This window comes from Tachyglossus aculeatus, chromosome 6 (genome assembly GCF_015852505.1).
Source record: "Tachyglossus aculeatus isolate mTacAcu1 chromosome 6, mTacAcu1.pri, whole genome shotgun sequence".
Lineage (NCBI taxonomy): Eukaryota > Metazoa > Chordata > Mammalia > Monotremata > Tachyglossidae > Tachyglossus > Tachyglossus aculeatus.
In genome coordinates, this window is record NC_052071.1 from 48,608,865 (window position 1) to 48,617,512 (window position 8,648).

An 8,648-nucleotide genomic window follows, 5' to 3' on the forward strand; every position below is an offset into this window, starting at 1 on the left:
CTACTTGTTTTGTTGTCTGTCTCCCCCTTCTAGACTGTGATCCCGTTGTTGGGTAGGGACTGTCTCTATCTGTTGCCAAATTGTACTTTCCAAGCACTTAGTACAGTGCTCTGCACACAGTAAGCACTCAATAAAAATGAATGAAGGAAAGGATGAATGAAGAAATAAGAGCAGCACAGAAGGAAGTGGGAGGAGAAGAGTTGTCAGGGAAGGCTATTTGGAGGAGATGTGCCTTCAATAAGGTTTTGAAGTGGGGGAGAGCAATTATCTGTCATATGAGGACGTAGGGTGTTCCAGGACAAAAGTAGGATGTGGACAAGAGGTCGGCGGTGAGATAGACGAGAGCATGGTACAGTGAGGAAAGCTAGCATTAGAGGAACAAAGTGTGTGGGCTGTTTTAGTAGAAGAGTAGCAAGGTGAGGTAGGAGGGGGCAAGGTGATTAAGTGCTCTAAAGCCAATGGTAAGGAGTTTTTGTTTGATGCGGAGGTGGATGGGCAACCACTGGAGTTTGTTGTGGAGTGGGGAAACATGGTCCGAATGTTTTTGAAGGAAAATGATTCGGGCAGCAGAATGGAGTGTGGCCTGGAGTGGGGAAAGACGGGAGACAGGGAGGTCAGCAAGGAGGCTGATACAATAATCGAGGTGGGATAGGATGAGTGCTTGCCTTAATGTGGTAGCAGTTCTGATGGGGAGGAAGGGGTGGGTTTTGGCAAGGCTGAGGCCACTGTATCTGGAAAGGAGTTGGGGGGCATGGCATCATTCGATGGTATTAATTGAGCACTTACTATGTGCAGAGCACTTTACTAAGTGATTGAGAGAGTACAATACAACGGAATTAGCAGTCGCATTCCCTGCCCATAACGAGCTTGCAGTCTATGGCAGGGGAATTCCAACTGGCTCTAACTCCTTGGTAGCATTTCTAATTCCAGCTCTGCCACTGACACTGCTTCATCTCTTTGAGCCCTAGTTTCCACCTATAAAATGGGGGTAAGACACTAGCTGTCCCCAATTCTTAGACTGCAAGCACCATGCGAGACAGGGACTGTGCCTTATCTATCTGGATCTACCCCAGTATTTAGCACAGTGTTTCAGTCAAAAGAAAGCTCTTCATAAATACCATCATTATTATTAAACAAAGTTCACCCAGGGAGTTTGTTTTTCCTGTAATCAAAAATGGCCAAGTTGGCCAACAGGAATTTCCAGGACACTTCCGTGGAGAGAAAGCCAATTTGACTTTGGCAGAGATGGGAGCCAGGCCACTCTCTCAACCCTGTCCAGAGGGTGTTTCGGAGTTCGCCAGCCTGGAGTCCAGGGGAATGGTCACTCTGGAGGTGATGTCCTAAGCCAGAGTCCAGGCCATCTGTGGGCCTGATGGAGACGAAGTCCTTCCCTGACTAAATCCTCATTTCCTCTCTTCCCATTCCCTCTGCATTGCCCTGATTTGCTGCCTTAATTCACCTCTTACACAGCACTTGGGTACATAACTGTAATTTATTTATATTAATGTGTTTCCCCCTCCAGAATGTGAGCTCACTGTGGGCAGGGAATAATAATAATAATGGTATTTCTTAAGCACTTCCAATGTGCCAGGCACTGTACTAAGTGCTGGGGTGGATACAAGCAAATCGGTTTGGACACAGTCCCTGTCATATGTTGGGATCCCAGTCTCAACCCCCATTTTACAGACGAGGTAACGGAGGTACAGAAAAGTGAAGTGACTTGCCCGAGTTCACACAGCAGGCAACTGGAGGAGCCAGGATTAGAACCCATGACCTTCTGACTTCCAGTTCTGTGCTCTATCTACTAGGCCATGCTGCTTCTCTAGTGTGTCTATCAACTCTATTGTATTACCTTCTCCCAAATTCTCAGTAGAGTGATCTGCACACAGTAAGAACTCAGTGCATGTGATGAATTGAGTGAAGGGTTGTGGGGTTGCGAGGCGGGGTTTGCTGGGGTTGAGGGTGGGACTAGGGCTGGATTCCCATGGTCGGAGCGCCCTCAGCACTGTCCGGGTGCTTGAACCCAGAGAGGGAGTGCCTCAGGGCCTCCCCCTCCCCAAAAGCCATGTCTTTACTCCAGTTGCCCCCTGAGGTTCAGGCCCCCTGAACTTGTGATGCCCCAATCCTGAGACTTCAAAGAGGGAGCCTTTCTCCTGCCAGATAACAATAATAATAACTGTGGTATTTGTTAAGCGTTTACTAGATACCAGGGCTAAGGGCTGAGGTGGATACAAGCAAATCGGGTTGGACATAGTCTCTGTTCCACGTGGGCTCACAGTCTCAATCCCCTTTTTATGGATGAGGTAATTGAGGCAGAGAGAAGTTAAGTGAGTTGCCCCAGGTCACACAGCAGACAGGTGGCAGAGATGGAGTTAGAACCCATGACCCAGATAAAAGGGGATCCCCAAACCCAAAGACACTTGAGTAGGTCCTTCTCCAGGGGCTCTTCTTTTTCCAGATGATTCTCCCTACCCCACACCCTCAGGGTTTTGCTTCTCTGGGTCCCTGCTTGGGGTGGGGAGGAAGGGGATGCAGATAAGCAACCCTAACCCTAACCCTCCCCACCAAGCCACATCTCTAACCCCTCTCTGCCCCCTTCTAGGGTGTGAGCCCGTTGTGGGCAGGGATTGTCTTTATTTGTTGCTTAGTACAGTGCTCTGCACACAGTAAGTGCTCAATAAATATGATTGAATTGAAATCCCCTTCCTATTCTCCACCCCTTTCCCCTGCCGTCCCATCTCTCACCCTTTCCACCTTCTCTTAACCCTCCCCACTCCAATCCTCTCGGTGTGGCTCCTCTTGTTCTTCTGCTCTGCTCCAATGACCTGATCTCCAGACCTTCAAGGAGATGCACTGGTCAGAAGGAGAGAGGCTAAGGAGGCAGAATGGAATAGTCAAAAATGACCCTGAAAGCAAAACCCCACAAGCAGCAAAAAGAGGCTCCATGTATTCTCCCTCAGCAAGGAAATTTGAGATGAGGCATCTTTCACCTTTGCCCTTCTCCTCTCCCCTCATCCCACCAACCTTCCCACACCCCACCCTGAGAGGCCTCTGAGAAAGCAAGTAAATATTCCATGTTTTCCCCAGGTCAGGTGAACAGGCTTGCAGGAAGAAGGAGAGGCCCAATCCCAAGCATTCCCCCTTGACTTTCAGTCTGGCCACATCAAATGCAGCTGTCCACTTCAATGAGAACGATGGACAAGCATGTGGTTGGTGGGCGGATGGGGCGTGGGGAGGGCTGCCCTGCTGTCCAGGGGGGGCTATGGGAGCTTCCCACAGTTATGATACTTGCAAACTCAGGAAAACAGACACACAGAAACGTCCAGTCAGAAAGCCATCTGGTGATCGCTTCCGATTGCTTCCGAGGAGAATGCTTGTCACACCAAACAGTCCTGAAGCCCCTTTCTCAGGCAGGCTAATGCTTTGGGATGGGAAAGTGATTGACTATTTCTCTGGGCTAGCCCTCTGTCTGCGAAGCCGAGCGGTCCAACGTGTCTCACAGTGAGATGATATTTTAATTTGACCAGAGCATCTGCCACTCTAAAAGCACCTTCCAAACTAAAGCAACGTGGCTTGGTGGAAAAGAGCCTGGGCTTGGGAGTCAGAGGTCATGGGTTCTGATCCCGCCTCTATCGCTTGTCAGCTGTGTGACTTTGGGCAAGTCACTTCACTTCTCTGGGCCTCATCTGCAAAGTGGGGATGAAAACTGTGAGCCCCACGTGGGACAAGCTGATCACCTTGTAGCCCCCAGCACTTAGAACAGTGCTTTGCACATAGTAAGTGCTTAACAAATGCCATCATCATTATTATTAAAGTATTTGCAGCCCCCGCTCCCCATCCCCTCCCTGCCTGAGCTGTTGCCCTCTCTAAGTTGGGTGGAGACAACAGTCAGCAGTGCACTAGTGGGGGAATAGGGCTGGTGAAACTATCTGGATGCCAAGCACTGGGGCTCATTAAGTCCATCTAGTTGAGGTGAAGTCTGTCAGAGAGAACTGTGCCCTGCCGCTCTCCAATCCACCTGCAGCGAGAGCGAGAGAGATTCTGAGTGGAACTTCTTAGCACTGATGCTGTGCTTGATAACAATAACAATTATGGCATTTATTAAGCTCTTACTATGTGCAAAACACTGTTCTAAGCACTGGGGAGATTACAGGGTGATCAGGTTGTCCCACTTGGGGCTCACAGTCTTCATCCCCATTTTACAGATGAGGTAACAGGCACAGAGAGGTGAAGTGACTTGCCCAAAGTCACACAGCTGGCAGTTGGCGGAGCCGGTATTTGAACTCATGACTTCTGACTCCAAAGCCCGGGCTCTTTCCACTGAGCCATGCTGCTTCTTGATGCCTAGAGCTTCTACCCCTCTTTCCCACTCTCCCCAGTTAAGTTCATCCTCCCCTCTCCTGATTTCAGGGTCTGGGTTTCCCCAGGAAAGGCTGCCTACTCAGTGTGTTTCTCCCCACCCACTGACACACAAGCACACAGGCACGCACACACACACACACACACACACACACACACACGCGCACACGCACACACTCCTCACCCACCCCCCAGCCTTGTGGGCAGCCCACCTACTTGTATGGGTTGTGAACATAAGGGGCTCCCTCCTGTTACTTGAGGGTCTTGGAAACACAAAGAGGAAAAGCTTAGGACTGGTCAAATGTGATGATATTTGTGGTGGTGTAAGGTTCTGCGTGCTTTTCTCTGAGTTGCATATGGATAATAACAATAATGATGATGGCATTTAAGCACTTACTATGTGCAAAGCACTGTTCTAAGTGCTTGTACATATTTATTCTATTTATTTTATTTTGTTAATTTGTTAATACATTTTGTTTTGTTCTCTGTCTCCCCCTTCTAGACTGTGAGCCCACTGTTGGGTAGGGACCGTCTCTATATGTTGCCAATTTGTACTTCCCAAGCACTTAGTACAATGATCTGCACACAATAAGTGCTCAATAAATACGATTGAATGAATGAATACTGAGGAGGTTACAAGGTGAACCTTGTACTTTGATGTTTCAGATGATTGGATCTGTCACTTTCCTAAAACACCGCATTTTCACTATGTGCACCAGGGCCTTTCACAACTTGGGTTTATGCATTTCCCAGGTCACGGAGTCATTTTCACACACTCACGTATAAGCACATGCATACACACACCCACACACTGAGCCGATGCAAACCCAAGTCCTTCCTTTGATGTCAGGAGGAATAACTAACTCACATCGGTTCTGCCAGTCACCAAATGAGGATGCACGTAAAATAGCTGGACTGACAGAAGCTAGCTGAGGGAGAGCAGACACTTGCTCTCTAAGGCCCAGGGCAGTTGAAGGAGTGCAAAAGGCTTGGGAGAAAAGATTGTTAATTGCATTTATTTAGCTCTCTGGCTGTCTCCTGAAGGGAGAGAGAAAGACAGGGAGACAGATAGGGAGTCAAAGATGTTTATGCTATTAATTTTTATTCATACTGAGCTCATTTTTTGTTTGTACTGATCTTTAAACCGAGACAAGAGGAGACGGACAGAGAGACAGAGACAGGGAGACAGAGATAGGTGGTCAAGATGTTTATGCTATTACTTTTTATGCCTATTGAGCTCATTTTTTGTTTGTACTGATCTTTAAACCGAGACGGGAGGAGACGGACAGAGAGATAGAGACAGGGAGACAGAGATAGGTGGTCAAGATGTTTATGCTATTACTTTTTATGCCTTTTTGTTCGTACTGATCTTAAAAACAGAGACAGAGACGGGAAGGAGTGATGGTCCAAATGAGTATGATGATATTTTGATTCAGAGAGACAGAATATGAATATCAAAAACTAGCCGTAGAGTGAAAACCCACCTAGGGAAAGTCCAGAAAACAGACAGCAAAGTTCTGGAAAAGGATAGAAGGGGAAGGCAAGAGTCACTGATCTTCAGGGAAATTCCAGGAAAGTGGACTTGGGAACAGGAGAAAGGACAGCAGAGGAGCAAGGATCCCCAACCTCAGCAGAGCGGTTTATAGGTGGTACCCCAAAAGGAGCGGGGCCTGGCCCGGCGCTCTCCAAAGGGAACAGCGGCCAGGGCTGCAGCCGGCCATGTGTTCTGCCTTGGATTGGGGCCTTCCAGCTCCACGCTGACGTGAGAGGGCAGGGGGATTCCCTTGCAGTCAGTCAGTCTGCACAGAGATGGGGAGAGCGAGGGAACACTCCAGGGAAGTTGGTTCTAGGGCTCGGCCTAGGCCACAAGATGGTGAAGGGTGGAGGAACGTGCATCCCAGGCTTCAGAGTTCCTGCGAAAGTGGGCTACCCCGAGAGAAGTGATGAAAGCTTCTCGAGGACTGACATCTCCTCTCAGCCATGAAGGCATCCGTGTGAGAACGCCCAGTGACTCGCTTCGCCGGTGCTGTCGTGTTGTCCTTTTTTTAAAAAAAAAAAAAATCATTAGGACTGCCCGGGGCGGCCTCAGCTTGGGTTCGAGCTGAAAGGAAGGCTGCGGAGGATGGCAGAGAGAATGCAAGTTGTCCGGATTTCTCTGGAGTGAGACGTGCAGGGGCCGGATTGCCATGCCGACCGAGGTCCTCCCCAGCACAGTGTGCTGCTCTGCGCCCCACGCCAGCGCCTGGTTGCTGTGCCTTTAAATTGCTGCTTTCACCAGGGGAGGGGGATGGCGGGAGGGGGAGAGGGGAGAGAGGTGGAAGGCAAGGAAAGCCTCTTCCTCCCAATCTCCCTCTCCCTCGCCTCCAAGACTCCAGGGCTTGGAGAGTTTCCGCTGCCCAAACCATCACATCCATCCCCCACCCGTCTGTCCAAAGCCCCTCGCTGGTGGGTTGCTTACCATCATCATCTTCCTCATCCCTACCACTTCGACGACTACAACTATTAGGATTGTCATGAGTCTCATCCTTCGTTAGTCATCACTGTCATCATCATCATCATCGTGATTATTTAAATGAGAAGGGTCCCAGACCCTGACGGAGAGGAAGGGGGCGAAGAGAGCAGACAGAGAAACTCTGGGAGGGCAAAGCGGGACATGTCCGTGCAGCCCAAGTTGGGAGAAGGATTTGAACCCCTTCCGACCCCAGTGGGGTCTTCCTCTCCGTCTGGGAAGCAGGGGACCAGAAGGACCTTGGTTTCTCCGAGGAATGAGAACTCCCACCCCAGGAGCCGGCGCCCTCCTCATCGTCTGGATCCTGCAGGCACAGCTCCTTCCCCGGTGAGTGGGGACCCCCAGGACCGGGGGCCGCTCTGGGACCACCACCGGCCTTGGGCACGCTGCTCTAGTTGGGTTCTGGGGGCAGCTGGGAGTCTGGTGTTGACTCGAGGGACAGACAGAGAGACGTGAGTGAAGAGGCAGGATCTGTCCTCAGAGAGTGGTATTGTGAAGACAGGCTGGGGTGTAACTGCTTGTGTGGGGAAACTTAGATATGATATAATATCAGAGAAGAGAAATGAGGTTTCTTTTGCCCTCCTCCATGCACACACATGCCTGCAGGCACACAGGTGGATGTGAGTGCATGTACACAAACCTCTGCACACCCTTAAACACTTATATGGACACATCTCCATGCCCGTCTATGTGTACATACGCACATTAACACACACACCCACATGGACAGGTCTCCCACCCCTGCCCACCTAGAGATGAGCATCTACAGGCACACCCGTGTGTATACGCTTCCTCTCCCTGCCCATGTTGGCATGTAAACATGCTAATTGCGCCCACGTGTACCTGCGTAGATATGAGCGTGGGCACGCACACATCATTCACAAAGGGTTAAAACTAAGATCAACATCAGAGAGGCGAAGGCACAGCTCTCTCTTCTCCAGCCACAGGGAAAGCTTTCATCACGCTCTGCACACAGTAAGCGCTCAATAAATACTATTGACTGATTGATCAGTTCTCCTAAAATGAACAATACCCCAAATCTCCTGGCCACCGATCGAAGCACTGCCTGCCTGTAGCTGGCTAAGGAGCATCCTTGGTTATGGAAGGCAAGGAGGATTCCTTGATGAGGATGGGTGAATCTCTCCTTTGTGGAGTAGGGGGGGAAGAGAGGCCTTTCTATCTCCCCTCTCTCTTCTGCCAACTCTGTCTCCCTAGCTCCAAGTTGGTCAGACCAGAACCTATTCTTGGTGTTTATGGGATGAGTCCAGGAGGACAGATTGCTTTTGGAGGAGAGAAGAGTATAGTCCTCCCAGAAAAGGTCCATGAGATGGGTGGATGTGGGGAGTGAGGCTGGGGAGCAGAGGAGAAGGAATCTTCTCTGTTTATTTCCCCTCTCCCCCTACACTCAGGCTCCCCAGGGGTTGCCTTCCACATCAGCGACCACTGAGGTGGCAAGGGTGCCTGGCTCATCTCTCTGAGTGCCGCTGGTTTGGAGATCCCGCTTCTTATCCAAACGCCCCCATTGCTCCCAGGAGACCGGTGGCCACGCAGCAGCAGCTGGGTGCGAGAAGATGCAAACTTCTGAAAATTGCCCAAGGTGAAGATGCGTGGGAACCAGGGCCCAAGGGAGAGGTGATCCAGGCAGGGTAGGGAGGGGACCGTGTGTCCCTATCTCCAGCTGGACTCCCATTTTAGTGCTCTGGGGTCCCTGAACGGCAACCCCAAGCCCTGCACTGTAGGGCCACTTGTCTCTGGGTTTACCATCTCCTGGCTCTTGTCG